The following is a 16,520-nucleotide window of genomic DNA, read 5'->3' as shown; positions in this document are numbered from 1 at the left end:
ATGTGATGGCTCTTTGATTGAACGAGGACCTCTGGCTGGTCAAAATACTCCCGATTTAAATGGAGATGGTCGTTTCCTGCGTGGCGGTGCAGATGGCAGATCTGGTGAGTTCGAGGAAGATGCCCTACAAGACCACATACACATGGATGAAGGTCACAAACACTCTGACCTTGGTCATAGTCACGTGGATTCTGGCCATTCCCATGTTTTTGACTACGAGGACGGAAGAGATGGCGACTGGTATTTGAGACATAATAGGAATAATTGCCAGTTTAGGACTCTGGTTCAAGATTCTGGTGCTGGTTATTGTATGGAATTTTCAAAAGAAACCCCAATTGGTCATTCCTCCATTTCAACTGATTCAGCCAACATTGAGACCAGCACATCCAACCTTGGAGGAATAAAGGAGGGAAGACTGGCAGATGAAACCAGAGTCAAGAATATGAAGATTGTTTGGATAATGCGTATTTTCTAACTATGTTTCATTTTTAAACTTTAATAAAATAAAATTGTGCATTTCATTTACATTTTTTTTTCTCAGAAATATTACCATATGAACAGTTTTAGAGATAACAGTTTTAATATAGTTGATAAAAAGTCATACTTGACAACAATAAACTTTTTAAATGTGAATCTTTTTTATAATTGAAGTAGGTCCGTCTGTCCTAGATAGATAGATTAAGAATTTAAAGTTTGATACATTTTGAATGTTTAAATATGGCTAATATATCTATACTTAAAAAGTTGCTTTGTTGCAAAAGTTTATCTTGAACACTAACTTTAATAAAATTATTTGTATATAGTATCTAATTGTCATTGGAATCATTGATATTTTTTTAATAATTCTATCTTTTCAAAATGCTTGAAACGCTTAAAATACGCAGTAATGTATTGGCCCTCGGAGTAGGGTTTAGACTATTTTGTATGAGGATATGCCCGCCCCCCTCTCTCATCCATATATGGGTTACACACCTGTGAAGACAATTTTGCACATAACCAGACATCCTAAGACTAAAAGAATTATTTTACATCTCCAAAAAACCTTATATATCTCAAAAGAATTTGTTGCAAAGTTTGGACACTGCTAATTTCAACCAACCAATCAAGATTTTACAAAAGTACTCAAAGTTTTAAGGCAACGAATAAGAGAAAGTGTGTTTATAAAGCTTGGGTACTAGTATAATTTACAAGTCCAATGTCCCCTCCCTCCCAAACATTTACTAAGAAATGATTAATTTTAACGTCTTTAGTATGATTTTTTTATGTCATTAAACAATTTAATACAAAAATTATATACAGTAATTATTTATTTTTTAACCCATTTTTAAGTATTATAATAATTAATATAATCAAAATAAAAAAATGATTAAATGAGGGCCCTGCTGTCGCAGTCACACAAACCCCAGCCGCATTAATCAGCAGCGTGGCTTTGAAAGACACCCTATTTGCTACAGCCACCCAGGATGTGCTCTAAATTGATCCACCCATCAGCCTCGCAGTTTAATCAGCCACCAAACCATCCTAGGCCACAGCCACATTCATAAGATATCAATTCAGCTGCCCATCAGCCGCGCGGCTGCCTCAGTCAAGCAGTTTATTCAGCAACCCCAATAAGCAACAGCCTCAGCTAACCGCAGCCACCCTCAGTGACATGACTGTTTAAAAGCTGGATCCGAAGCAGCAGCCACTCTAAGCCGTGGCCAGCCCTATCGTAAGCCACGCTCAGAAAACAGCGGCAACTTTTGTTTCAGTTGCAGATACAGCCACTATCAGCCGCAGCTGCTAATTTGTACTGAGCCGCAGGCATACTCGCCATAAACCACACTCAGCCTAACAGCGGCACTTTTCTTTTCAGTTGGAGACACAGCCATCTAAACCATAAGCCACAGCCACCATCAGCCGCAGCCACAAATTTGTACTTAGCCGCAGGCATGTTCACTGTAAGCCACTCTTCTTAGCCACAGCGGCAATTTTCTTTTCAGTTGGAGACAGAGCCATCTAAACCATAAGCCAAAAACATCATCAGCTGCATTTGCAAATTTTTGACTCAGCCGCAGCCATGCTTACTGTAGGCCACTCTTCTCAGCCACAGCAGCAATTTTCTTTTCAGTTGGAGACTCGGCCATCTGAACCATAAGCCACAGACACCATCAGCCGCAGCTACAAATTTGTTCTCAGCTGCAGTTATGTTCACTGTAAGCTATTATCAGCTAGGCGGCTGCCTCAGTCAAGCAGTTTATTCAGCAACCCAACCATCCTAGGCCACAGCCACAAGATATCAATTCAGCAGCTGCCCGTCAGCTGTGCAGCTGCCTCAGCCACGCGGTTTATTCAGCCGCCCAATAAGCCACAGCCTCAGCTACCCACAGCCACCCTCAGTGACATGACTGTTTAAAAGCTGGATCCAAATAAGCAGCCACTCTAAGCCGTAGGCAGCCCCATCGTAAGCCACGTTGTTTCAGTTGCAGACACAGCTTCTATCAGCCGCAGCTGCTAATTTGTACTTAGCTTCAGCCATGCTTACTGTAAGCCACTCTTCTCAGCCACAGCGGCACTTTTCTTTTCAGTTGGAGACTCGGCCATCTGAATCATAAGCCACAGACATCATCAACCGAAGCCGCAAATTTGTACACAGCTGCAGGCATACTTGCCATAAGCCACTCTCAGCCTAACCGCGGCACTTTTCTTTTCAGTTGGAGACACAGCCATCTAAACCATAAGCCACAGCCACAATCAGCCGCAGACGCAAACTTGTACTCAGCCGCAGCCATGTTTACTGTAAGCCACTCTCAGCCTAACAGCGGCACTTTTCTTTTCAGTTGGAGACACAGCCATCTAAACCATAAGCCACAGCCACCATCAGCCACAGCCGCAAATTTGTACCTAGCCGCAGCAGGCATGTTCACTGTAAGCCACTCTTCTCAGCCACAGCGGCAATTTTCTTTTCAGTTGGAGACAGAGCCATCTAAACCAAAAGCCACAGACACCATCAGCTGCATCCGCAAATTTGTACTCAGCCGCAGGCATGCTCGCCGTAAGCCACTCTCAGCCTAACAGCGGCACTTTTCTTTTCAGTTGGAGACACAGCCATCTAAACCATAAGCCACAGTTAGCCACAGATATCATCAGCCGCAGCCGCAAATTTGTACACATCCGCAGTTATGTTCACTGTAAGACACTATCAGCCACAGCTGTTGCCGACCCCTGAAATAAATTCAAATATGATACATTTTAAAAGCCTACTTTGTTATAAACTAGCGGCTTCGCCCCTAGCCTCTAGGGACTTTGCCCTAAGAGGTAATGAACTGCGTTAAATAAACCCAATTTTTTGTATTTTAGATTAAAAAAGAAAGAGTAAAAATAATTGGTGGGTATATTTCTTATACAGGATATTATTTAAGAATATGCTTACATTGTTAATTATTGAGATGCTTCTTTAATAGCATTGTTGTATAAGGAATCAAATGACGGATGGACGGACCGTTCCTAATTATAGAAAATCTTTGCTTGTAAAAAGGAACAAGGGCGAAGATGATTAAAGTCCCTCCCCAGATTAAGACGTCATACGATAGAATAGCTATGGAGAGGCCAGTTTACACTGTAATTGACCAATGGTAAAATTTATGCTGGCCTCTCATTGGTTATTTTATCGTGTGACGTCATAATCTGCGGAGGGACTTTAATCATATCCACCAAGGACACTTTAGACAGGAGCAGGTGAAGAAACACATATAAACTTTTTTGAGACCAGTGTTTTAGAGATCCTTGGAGCCATTCAAATATGTAGGAAAAAACATTGAGAAAAATCTAATTGGTGGAAAATATTGAAAGTGAAACTATAAAGAAGTTTTTTAAAGGCAAAATAAGATTTACATGGGGCAAACAAACATGAACACTTGAAAATTATTTTTTGCTTAAGGAAATGAGACTTTAATTTAAAAGTCTTAACAAAGATTTTTAGTTACATTACTTACATTTTTAGATGTTGATTATTAAGATGCTTCGCTCATAACAGTGTGCCTTGTCGTCCTAGGAAACATCAATATAAAAATCAAGATTACAGGAGAAAAATAACGCAAACAAGAAGTAGTGGGACAAAGTGACTCAAAAATTAGCCATGTGATGTCATAAAAATGAGGGACTATCTATCTCTGTTTTAGAGGGCTTCTTTCCCACTTTTAGAGGCTTCTTTCCTTTCATCTCCTCATTTTTATGAGTCACTTTATCCCACTACAAACATAGATGACAAACATTGTTCTAAAGATTTCAAACTTTACATGATCCCTATAACAGTTAGGTACAATTTACACAGCGTAGCAACTCTAAAGTCTGTACGTCTATTTGAAAACGTGCTTATTCGTAACTTTTATTTTAGATTTTTTAAAAATATGATGAAAATGAAACTATCCTATTCATCTGATTTTTGAAAAAATGATTCTTATGACAACAAGGAACAATATTATAAGCGAGGTATCTCTATAATCAAATTATAAAAATGAAAGTATGTCCTTTTACTGTATCCTTTATGAATAATTTCGTTTAGACTTAGACATTAATGTTCTGCTTATTAAGTACTGGCTTTATAAGAGTTATTGTTAGTTTTGTCAGGCAAAAACTTGTTGTCATGTTTCAAATGGACATATGGACTTTCAGGTATAGAGTTGCTATGCTTTCTAATTTGTAAACTGTTACAAAAATTATGATGCTTGAAATCGATAGGACAAGTATACATTAATGAAAAGAGTTTTCTGTTATGAACGAACGGACGTACGGACCGGCCCTAATTATAAAGTTGTTTCGCTTTTATAAAAAAAGAGTCGTACTTACTTCTTTATATGTCTTGCTTCAACAGGATGAAGAAAATTCATGAGTAGATGTTGAATCTTCCAAGTCTGATGCTGAAATGAGAGAAAAGATAAGGAGATAGAATGTTTACTGACAAGATATGGGTGTCAGTGGTAAGAATAATAAACTTAAATGCCAGCATTATTACCCAAAAACATTGCTTAATTAAATAATTGAAAATTTTATTCAAAGGTGTTATATTCTTAGAAATATTTTTTCAATTTTTATAATTTTGGTCACCCCGGCCCTTCCCTTAACACTATGACTCTGGTAGAGTACAACTATTTTAGGTTAGGTTAAGTTTTAGGCTAGGGGACTGAGCTCCTGTGGCTAGGCAGGCTAGGGGGCTGAGCGCTGATGCGAGGCATGTAAGGATGCAGAGCACCGTAACCAGAGTTCATCTGTTAATAATACCAATTCAAATACAGATATGATTTTTAAAAATCAAATTAGACATGTTAAAATTGTTCTATTAATTTCAAACTTTCATGATGATTTGTATAACAGTTTGGTACAATTTAAGAAGCGTAGCAACTTGGTAGTGCGAATGGGGCGCTTGTCCAATATTATGGTATGGAGATCGCTCTTCTATGAGTACTACTAAAAATCCTACTTTTACTGCAATACACATAGACATTCTCATTCGTCAATTTAGAATGCTTATCCCTCTATTCCCACAAGTATAATACGAATTTGGTTGAGCCCGTGGTAGCTCAACAAAGACCCACGCGAGGTATTATATTGCTTTAAACTAAGAATAAATGGTTGGTTATGGTATTTGATCTATATCATATAAGTATATTAAGCACTCAAGAAGGAAGATGGTTTTATAAAGTGTATTTACATTACAAGTGAATAAGTTAAGTATGAAAATATTTACAGGATAAGTGATAATAATCATAAGTAGTGTAGGACAGAAAAGTGCCCCAAGTCCGAAGCATTGAATTGTGCTAAGTGTTAGATTTCTAACATAAGGCCTAAGCTCAATTCATGCTAAGTACTGAGGGTCCTAAATTTAAACTACAATGCATGCCAAACAACTAAGTCATTACCTTTAAAGCCAGAAGAACTTGATAGTTAGAGAGTCAATAAATAACTGAGATATTTTAAGAAGTGCAAGCTATAACATCAACTATTAATAAGGATCTAAGCACTTGTCTGTTTAATAAAGTGTTTGTATGTTAAACTTGTGACGTAAATCAAACTATGGTTGTAGGCATACATACTAGAACTAAGTGGTTACATGGTTACTTTAACAATAAACATAATGTTTTAATAAGCATATAACAATAATCAATCACGTACAGTTTACCATGATTAGGCTAGCATTACCCATATATGGTATTATATTGGTAAGGATAGGCTAATAAATACTTAAAAGCATATAAAAAGTGCCTTAGGGCTAGCTAGAGTAATTGTGTCTCGTGCCTGAGTTGCGCTCGATAATTGCCATGGCACGTCAATCAAATATTCAGATTCTACTTTTATATGGTGTAAAATTTATAGTAAACATAGGTAAGTGGACTAGATGCGAAGCATTTCTGTAAAAGTCTCATTCGTACGTTCAAAGAATTTTGAAATTTGGGGATCGCATCTCCAAACTCTTAATTTTTTACAAGAAAGTACATATATCTATTTAAAACATGCTGTTTTTTAACTTTTTAGAAATAACTCTTTAAGTGATATATTTCCTATTAATCTGAATCCTAGGGCAACAAAGTACAATATTATAATATTTTATGTTAAATTTTGACTTACAAATTAATGTTCTGTCTATTATGTTTTGACACTTGACAAGAACTATTGGCTTCTTATCCTTTCTTATAATTTAGGGTTTCACTTTTATTGGTGTTGCCATCCTTGTTCTACATTATTTTCTGTGTGAAACTAATAAACTTCCTAATTGTAGTAAATAGACACTAGAGGAACTTAGGCTTTTTTATTTCACAATTCTTATCAGAAACAGGATGCCAGCAAACCTGGCAAGGTCATACAGGTAGAAAGCTCAACCATTTTCAGGTTCAAAGCATGACACTGCAAGTCCAGATCCTTTAAAAAATTTGTTCCTCTAGTTTTTACTTCATATTTTGCACCTATTCTTATTTTTATGCCTGGGTGATTTTTTTGTTAAAAATCTTAAAATTACATAAAATAGACAGAATATGATAAGAGAAATGTAAAAGTTAACTGATCAATCTAATTTCTAAGTCTAATGTTCATGTAAAAAGTAAAAAAAAGATCCAATGATATTCTAGTACATGTCCAAGTGGGATATCCCCTTAAAAATTTTTAAACTGGTTGAAATTCAGTGGGTGCAATCCTGTTCAGGTGCAATTTTAGTGTGCACAGTTTCACATGGGTGTGCAGTTACATATGCATGATTTTTCAGTATGACTCAGAATAGGATCTAATCCAGCGGATGTTAATCGGTTTTCAAAGTCATATTGGAATATACAGTTTTCTGGATTTAACAGTTTTCATTTTAAAACATAAAAAATCAGGCACCCATGTTCAATAATAAAAGATAAATATTAACGATTTTGTTTTCTCTTCATATATCCAATTTTCAAGAGTCCTTATATAAAAGTAAAAGGATCTCTATCTATCTGTCTGTACCGAAGAATCTCGCCAACCCCTGTGCCGATATGGGCCTCCTTTACAACGTAGCTTTTGATATGTCCAGGAAAGTCAGAGTTGGGGTAAATAGCTTGGCCCTAAACAGGCGCATGTTAATGAAGCATGCTGTATGAAAAAATGCGGCGTTAAAAGTACAAAAAAAGGTATTTTTTGGGATGCGATTGTTAGGGAAGCTTTATGACAAACAAAATCACACCTTTTGAAGTGTTAGAAAGAATCATTACCGAAAAATATTTGGACACTGCACCCTGTAGAATCAATATTTAATAAATGCACCAAAAGTTGTAAAGCCAACATATGAGAGAATGTGTTTTCAGTATGGCTTCCAAACTGATTAATATCCGCTGAATCAGAACCGGTTCTCAGCCGTACTGAAATATAATGAATAGCATCGTATTACAGATAATTTTCCACGAATAATAAAATAAAACTGGTTTAAATTTATTTTTCATTTTGATATTCACTGAAAGCTGTCTATAATATCATGCGATAATAACTATTTTGGTCAAATTAGCATTTTTTTATGAAAGCACTACAATGATATAAGTAAAAGGGAATTAGCAAAATTTAAAACTCAAATTATATTTTGTTCGTCAATACATGAGTTATTTAGAACACAGATGGATGTTCCAGCTTACGCGACGTACAAACCTCCTTTATTGTTGGAGAACCCTGAAGCTAAAAGGACACAGGCAGGGAGGTGTCATTGGGCTGTTTATAACACTAGTCCCGAAAGTTTTATAATAACATTTTCTTATTAGTTGGCTTGACATCTTTTGGAACTTTAATAAATTTGGTACTCAAATTTTCAAAATTGAAAACAAAATTTCTAAGAGGATAATACCGGCCTTTCAGACAAAGGACATGCAATCAAAGGATTGGTTTCCTGTTGGGTGTTACTTAACCTAATATTATCTTAGGTACTCTAGATGATGTCTTGAAATCGAAGGAGAACACCTCCCCCAACAATGAAATTTACTAGGGTTGCTAATTGACTAAGATTGACGGACAAACGGACGGACATACGTTGTCAAAGAGTAACTACGCTACTTTGATTTTTATTAAAAATGTGTATTGAAAAATTAGGTAGATGTATTTTTGCCAGTCATGGATGTATTATTGACAGTATAAATGATATGATAGATAAAAGATTGCCAGGTTAATCGATTTTAATGTCATTTATACAGCTAGAATTCAGTTTGTCATAAATACATCCATACTTTTTGAATGCACTGGCGATAATACATCCACTGTAAATTTGCTAGATGTGTAAATGGCAGTCAGTCCCCCAAAAATATATGTATAAAAAAAATTTATTAGTGAAATCCTTTTAAAAATAACAAAAAGTCTGTCTGTTGGTATGTATGTTTGCACCTATAAATCTCGCTAACCCCTGGACCGATATGGTTTTCCTTTATATAGCTTCTCATGGGTCATTGGCAGGTTTGTAACTATTTTGGTGGAGGGTATCACCATTCTCCTCAGAGAAATACCCCGCCCCCCCCCCCCCCCGAGGCCTCTAGGGGCGTACCCGTTATTCCTTATCTAAAGTAACAAGATGTCTATCTGTTTGTGTGATTGTATTGAGGGATATCGCTAACTGCTGGACCGATTTGGTTCTCCTTTTACATAGGTTCTCATAGGTTCTTGGCATCACCCTTGAAAAAATACTTCCACCTTTTTAAAAGCGAAGCTTTTCTATAATTAGGGTCCGCCTCCGTCCGTCCGTAACGGATAGCTTTTTTCGTTAATTTAGGCATGTTAGAATTGTCCTATTGATTTAAAACTTTGCATGGTGATTCCTGTAGATGTTAGGTACGATTTAGAAAGCGTAGCAACTCTATAATCATTACCAGAATGTCCGTACATCCATTTTAAACATGTTGATTTTTTTACTTTTTTAACAACTAATTTTTATGTGATATAATAATCCAATTAATCTGATTTTTGGTATACTGATTTCTGGGACAACAAAGTACAATTTTATAAGCGAAGCAACTCTGTAATCAAATCCTAAAGTAGTAAGTATGTCCGTAAACAGTATTCTGTATCAAGCAGTTTTTCAACAATTTTACTTACAATTTTGCTTCGATTCTGATTATTCAGTCCTGACATTATACAAGTGTTAATGTCCGTTTGTCCTACTGTTTCAGTGCTTCGCTTTTATTGATGTTGTCATCCTTGTTCTTTTTAGAACTAAAGTGGAGGTTCTACTCACCTATAGAAGTTATGAAAATATTTGCAGCATACCTAATCCTAGATCGTCTTATGAATCACTTTGGCAACATTTGCGTCGACTTTAATAATATATGATCGTTTCTGATAAAAAGCAATTTTCTTTTTTAAAACACATTGTTTACAATCTTAAAAAAAGTGGCCTTACATAATTTCGACTATCTACCTACGATAAAATAATAACGGCTTTTTTTAGGCGTTTTAGTGATCTTAATTAGCATACATAATTTTAAAAGTCTTATTATACAGGGATCTACTAAAGGGATAAGACTATGGCCGTTAAATTGATGTACATTCCCACTGTACTTTTTAAATAAAAAATGAAATATTTTTTTGTAGTTCTATTAATTGCATTAAAAAACGAAGAAAATAAGCCATTAATCATTAAATCCTGATAAGTATAAGTGGGGTAAAATTGCTTTAAAAAAAGTTCTCATAAAAAAAAACACACTGTAGAAGTGGCTGACATAATACCTACATGTCTTTTTAAAAGCAAAGCTTTTCTATAATTAGGGTCGGTCCGTCCGTCCGTACGTCCGTCCGTCAAAGATAGATAGCTTTTATTCGTTAATTTAGGCATGTTAGAATTGTCCTATCAAATTCAAACTTTGCATGATGATTCCTGTAGTAGTTGGGTACGATTTAGAAAGCGTAGCAACTCTATAATCATTACCAGAATGTCCGTACGTCCATTTTAAACATGTTGATTTTTCTACTTTTTTAACAACAAATTTTCAAGTGTTTTAATTATCCGTTTGATCTGATTTTTGATATATTGATTCCTCGGACAACAAAGAACAATATTATAAGCGAAGCAACTCTATAATCAAGTTTAAAAATGTAAGTATGTCCATAAACATTATCCTGTTTTTAAGCAGTCTTTCAACAAATTTACCTACAATTTTGATTCGACATTTATACATTTATGTTCCGATTTTTCAGTTCAGATACTATACAAGTGTTAATGTCCGTTTGTCCTACCGTTTCAGTGCTTCGCTTTTATGGATGATTACATTTTTGTCGGGCGTTTAGGGGTTTTGGGCAGAGAGAGAGGGGACAATGGACTGTTAATTACACTAGTCCTCAAAGTTTTATTATAATGTTTTCTTATTCGTTTGTTTAAAAACTTTGGTTACGTTTGATTGGTTGATTCTTTTAATTGATTGTCTAAACGATTCAACCACTAGTTATATTATACAGAAGGGGTAATTTTGTGTATCATCATTGGAGATGTACATCAATTTATCGGCGTTTGTCTTATCCCTATAGATTCCGGCGTTTTAGGGATCTTATTTAGCAGACATAATTATATAAGTCGTATTATACAGGGATTTAAAGGGATAAGACAATGGCCGATAAATTGATGTACAACCCCAATATTACCCCTTTTGTAAATTAAGATTAGTGGTTGAAATGTTTGTACACTAAACTAAATGAACCAAATAATCAAAATTCGATAAAAGTCCCCATGTTGTTGAGCCATCGAATAAAAAACGTTTTTATTAAGACTTTGTGGACTAGAGTAATAAACAAATGTCTCCTCCCTCCCTATATAGTATATACTATACACCTACGATGACATAATAACGAATAGTCCCCAAAGTTTTACAATACCGTTTTCTTGTTCGTTTGTTTAACAACTTTGGGGGACTTTTGATTGGTTGATTCTTTAAATTAAATGTCTAAACATTTCATCCACTAATCGTAATCAACAGAATGGGTTGTTTTGTGTGTCATCATTGGAGGTGTACATCAATTTATCGGCGTTTGTCTTATCCCTTTAGATCCCTGAGAGCAAACCCTATTTTAGCCATCCTAGGTATCTTATTTAGCAGACATAATTTTAATAAATCGTATTATATTATTATTTCACATTGTTTGTTTTCTCCTGGAAATTTTGAAAATTATAAAACAACAAGAACAATATTGATCATGGATACGAAAATTGATAGAACCCAGAGAGAGGGGACAATGGGCTGTTCATTACACTAATAATAATAATAATAATAATAGAACTTTTATTCAATAACTCTTCAATCCTGTTATGAGTAAATCACATAGACAATTAATTATTATATTGAAATTACATGTTAATATTTCATAATATATCGATAATAATTATATGTTTTTATTATTACTGGTAAACATAATTGCGGATTTTGATAAACTAGGTGATTTCTCTTGGCGGCCCAGGTGTGGCTGAGCCTACTTCGGGCTGGACTGTGGTTGATGTCGGTACCACTTTCGCCGGCCGGTAACCGCCAAATAAATGCGGATCAGAAAGTTATCCGCTCGTGGTTCCACCGCTTTACCATCTGCGAGCTCGCCTTCACATCAGCTTTGCCTGCAACCCCTTATGTCAACCTTTACAGCAATGTTAGTACGTGACCGGTCAACGAGTTGACCGGCTAGCGATTAGACAGATAGATAAATTTTGCGCCCGATATGGGAATATGAACCTAATCATGACATATAGACATTTCGTGTGACTACTATAGTAAAAAGTGAAAACAAAAAATTTGGAAAGAAAGAAACTGCAAAAAAGAATTTTGATTAAAGAATTTTGATTAAAAATAGGAGTTAAATTGGAATTAATTAAATAAAAATTTGTGAGAATCTCAGCAGGTTTCTAGATGCGCTCCCCCGTAAAAGTAATTTATTAAGTTGAAAAAATGAAAGAAGGAAAAATGTAAATTGCTAAAATTAAAGTTAAATGTTTTTGTGAAAAAATTTGTTGAAAAATAAAAATATTGAAAAGAAATTGCCAAAAAACTGTTAAAAACTGTAATGTAAGAAAAGAGAGGTTGTAAGAATTTTGTTGAATGAATTTAATTGCAGGGGTTAACATCTAGTAAGAATTCTATTTTGAAAGACGACCCGACGACGGGGATGTAGGTACTTAGGTCGGACTCGAAGGACACAATGTACGCTCTCCAGGAGCTCCTGGTTGTACTGACCCGAACAAAGTAGTCTAAAATAAATTAGATAAATTAAAATTAAAATTAAGTTAAAATTGAATTGAAATTGAATTGAAATTGAAAAGTTAAAGTTAAGATTAAAAAAGAATTTCTATGTGTATTAAGTCCTAGGTAGCTAATTTAATATTAATTGGTCACTTGTATTTAACGTTCCCTGGCCATTTTACAAAAACCCTGTCGTCCTCGAATTAAGTTTCAACCCTTGTTAAATTTCCAATGTATCCCTTAGTCCCTGAGACGACCATGTACAATCCCCATGAATGAAAAGAAGAGAAGAGAAAAACGTTGCTTGAAGGCTTCAAAATTTTGGTTGAAATTTAGGACAGAATGATCCGATGCCATAATTAAGTATGTCAAAACCGATGCGTGAAATATTTAAAAATGTACAAAAGAACTTCGTAACTGTATACTCATTTTAAATATGATAAGGATAAAGATTCCAAAAAAGGAATCCTTGTAAAAAATTAATACTTGGATCTCAACTTAAACTGCTCTGGTGATTATGAGTATGAATATGATGTTATGATATATTGTTGCCTGCATAAAGTGTAAGAAAAATAAACTATTGATAAACTAAAAAATAAAAGATAAGAAAATACTAATGAAAATTAAGAATGAAAATTAAGAATGAAACCATTATATTGAGTTTAATACAAAGTAAAAAGCTTTTCGTTTAAATTCCAGGAATGTAGGTATAGTTTTTAAATTTTCAGGTAATGTATTCCAAAGTCTTGGGAAAAAATGTAATGGTGAATTAAAAATAGAATTTCTATTGGCTTGATCTACTACAAAATTATTTCTAAATCTGGTTTCATAATCGTGAATTGTATCACGTGTGTTCCAAACACCATCAAATACTCTTGGCTGCATATTGTTTTTATATTTGTACATAAATAAAAACACTTCGTATTCCATTTGTTTCCTGATTGGTAAAATTTCCAACTGTTTAAATAAAATATTTGATGGAAAACGGCGTGGTTTTTTTGCTATTAAGCGGCAGCACTCCTTTTGGAGCTTTAAGATTGGCTCCAATAAGATGTTTGGAACAGCAGTGAATACAATTAAACAGTAGTTGAGAACAGACTTTATGTAGGCAAAATAGAGCAATTTAAGATGTTGCGAGTCAAGTATATGACGCATTTGACGTAATGAGTATACGATTTTTAAAATTCTTTTGTGCATTAAATTAAAATGGATTTTAAAGGACAATTTCTCATCGATTTGAATACCCAAGTGCCTTGCGGCTTGTTCCCCAGGGTTACTATTCGAAAAAGTTATGTGATCTAGCTTCTGGATTTTTTCTGGAAGGTTTTCTCCTTCATGGTTAGAATTAATAAAAACTGGAAACTGTTTTATAAGATTTTTTTCCTCTTCCGTAAAATTTTGCCTTGGCGATTGAAACAAAACAACCTTGGTTTTTTTGCTATTTATAATAAGTTTATTACTGTTGTACCATTCGGTAATTTGAGGAAGAGTGTTTTCAATCTTAGTAAACAGATCCCTAATGTTGTCAGCTGTTAAAAGACAAAATGTGTCATCTGCAAAAAGAGACAGCAATGCGTCTCTAGTGGCAGAGTCTAGATCATTAACTACGATAAGAAAGAGAAGTACACCGAGTGTACTTCCCTGGAGAATACCGATAAGGATAGATAGTACATCAGAAAATTCTCCCCCAAACGCAACCTGTTGTGACCGTCCTTCAAAGTAGCTTTCGAACCACCTCAGGACCACTCCACGGCAGCCATAATGCTCGAGTTTTTTCAACAAGATGTTTCGATCAACAAGATTGAAACACTTCTTGATATCAATTAATATCCCGGCGCACACTTTCTTTTCGGAAAGTGCCGCCGTGATACGATTGACAAGATCAAGAACATTATGTGCCGTGGAGAGTCCGGGGCGGAATCCGAATTGCCGCGTGGAGAAAAAGGATCTTTCATCTAAAAATTCATATAGTGTTTTATACATGATCTTCTCGAGCGGCTTCGAGAATGTGTTGATGATAGAAACCCCCCTCCAGCTATCTAAGCTGGTCAACGGCCCTGATTTATAAACGACTACATTCTTGCTCACTTTCATCCCTGAGGGGAAAATTCCCTGTGAAAAGCTAAGATTATATATGTGTGTCAACGGCCGCAACAGGTTTGCGGCACATTGAATTAAGAGTTTACAACTTACATCGTTCACGTCCTTGGCCGTCTTGGGCCTGCAGCTCGTTATTATGTTAAATACCTGGAGCTCATCCAGGGGAGGAATGAATATACTATCATTAATGGGGGGGGGGTAAATAATCCCTAAAATCTTTTGATGTTTGGGGAATTTCAGGGGTAAGGTTCTCACCCAATTTTGCAAAGTGGGAATTAAAGGCGTTGGCTATTTCCTTTTTGTTCTCAATTTTTGCTCCATTAATTTCCAGGTATTCAAGATCACTTGAATACTTGGATTTACCCATTACCTCCCTTAATACCTGCCATACTTTGCGGCCATCTTTGCCCGCTTTTTCAAGCTCAGATTGATAGTATATTCTCTTTCTCTCCCTGCAAGTTCTCTGGTAATTATTACGGTAAGTTGAGTACCTATCCTTATTTTCTTCTGTAGGATAACTCAAGGATTTCCTATACAACTTATCCCTAAATCTATTGCACAGTAGAAGGTGTTTAGACATCCATGGCGACTGCGGCATGGTCCTACGATTATTGCGAATTTTGTCCTTGGGACAACAAGAGTTGTAAAGATTAAAGAAAATTGAAAAAAATTTTGCATAGGCTAAATCAACATCTTCTGTGCTTAAGACCTCATCCCAGTTTTGTATTGATAGTTCATAATTGAGGTTATCAATATTTGCTTCTTCCAAAAATCTTTTTTCAAAATATTGTGGTTTTTTTGGGGGTTTTGGAATAATATGTGAAAAAGAACTAGACAATACAAAATGGTCTGATAGGTCAGTGACAATTACATGTGAGTCAACAAAATTGTCCAGGAAATCCTTGCAAAAAATTGAATCAATCAATGAGTACGAAAAATTATGTACTCTGGTTGCTCTTAATGTTAAGGATAGATACCCATTACTTACCATTAAATTAAAAAAACGAGATGCAGGACCCAAGACGTCATAAGTCGTGAAGAGATTTAAGTTGCAGTCTCCCACAATGAATACAGGGAGGTTGCTATCATCAATCACATCTAAAAAGTCACCAAGTATGTTAAAAAATGATTCAAGGTCCTCAGGGTTTCTGTGTGGAGGTCTATAAACGTTAAAGGGAGTAAGAACGTAAAAATTTCTCATCTGATTATCAAATCTTAACATTTACTAAGCACATTTCACTACACTGATCAACCAAAAATGTCCTATTCACAAAAATATCCAGAAATAATGCCTTAATTTTATGGTATTTTGAGAGGGAAAAAGGAAAAAACAGGGAAAATCTGAACGTTTTTGTTTCTTATAATGTTTGTAGGGATATTTAATAGGGTTGGGCCGGATATCCGGTGTGGCCGGATATCCGGCCGGATATCCGGCCATTTTCAATATCCGGCCGGATACCGGATATTAAAACTATCCGGCCGGATATCCGGCAATATAATCTTTTATATTTTTTAAAATCTTAAATGGCTGTAATTTTCTTATTATTAAAGCTAGAAGAACAATTTTTTCTGAATATGTTTATCTTTATGTAAATTTTATATTACAAATATCAAAACATAAATTTTGGCGGTGGCAGCAGTACTTGGCAGCTGCCAGCCGCAAATCGACGGTTGGCAGGTAAACGGCAACGGATTTTATGAAAACTTAATATGTCATGAAGATATATAAAAAAGCCTAAG

At 35.3% G+C, this 16,520-nt stretch overlaps 1 long non-coding RNA gene across 1 annotated transcript; it reads right to left on the bottom strand.

The window, feature by feature from the left end:
- Nucleotides 1–1,289: 1,289 nt before the first annotated feature.
- Nucleotides 1,290–4,950, bottom strand: LOC145306584 (uncharacterized). Its single transcript, XR_013875070.1, has 3 exons — nucleotides 4,828–4,950; nucleotides 3,975–4,029; nucleotides 1,290–3,204 (listed from the first exon to the last, which is right to left on the bottom strand). It is a non-coding gene; the product is annotated as an uncharacterized LOC145306584 (long non-coding RNA).
- Nucleotides 4,951–16,520: the final 11,570 nt, after the last annotated feature.

This window comes from Acartia tonsa, chromosome 14 (assembly GCF_053477335.1).
Source record: "Acartia tonsa isolate MP-2025a chromosome 14, ASM5347733v1, whole genome shotgun sequence".
Classification (NCBI taxonomy): Eukaryota; Metazoa; Arthropoda; class Copepoda; order Calanoida; family Acartiidae; genus Acartia; species Acartia tonsa.
Note: the sequence above shows the minus strand (reverse complement) of the source record. Positions and strands in the feature narration are given on the sequence as shown.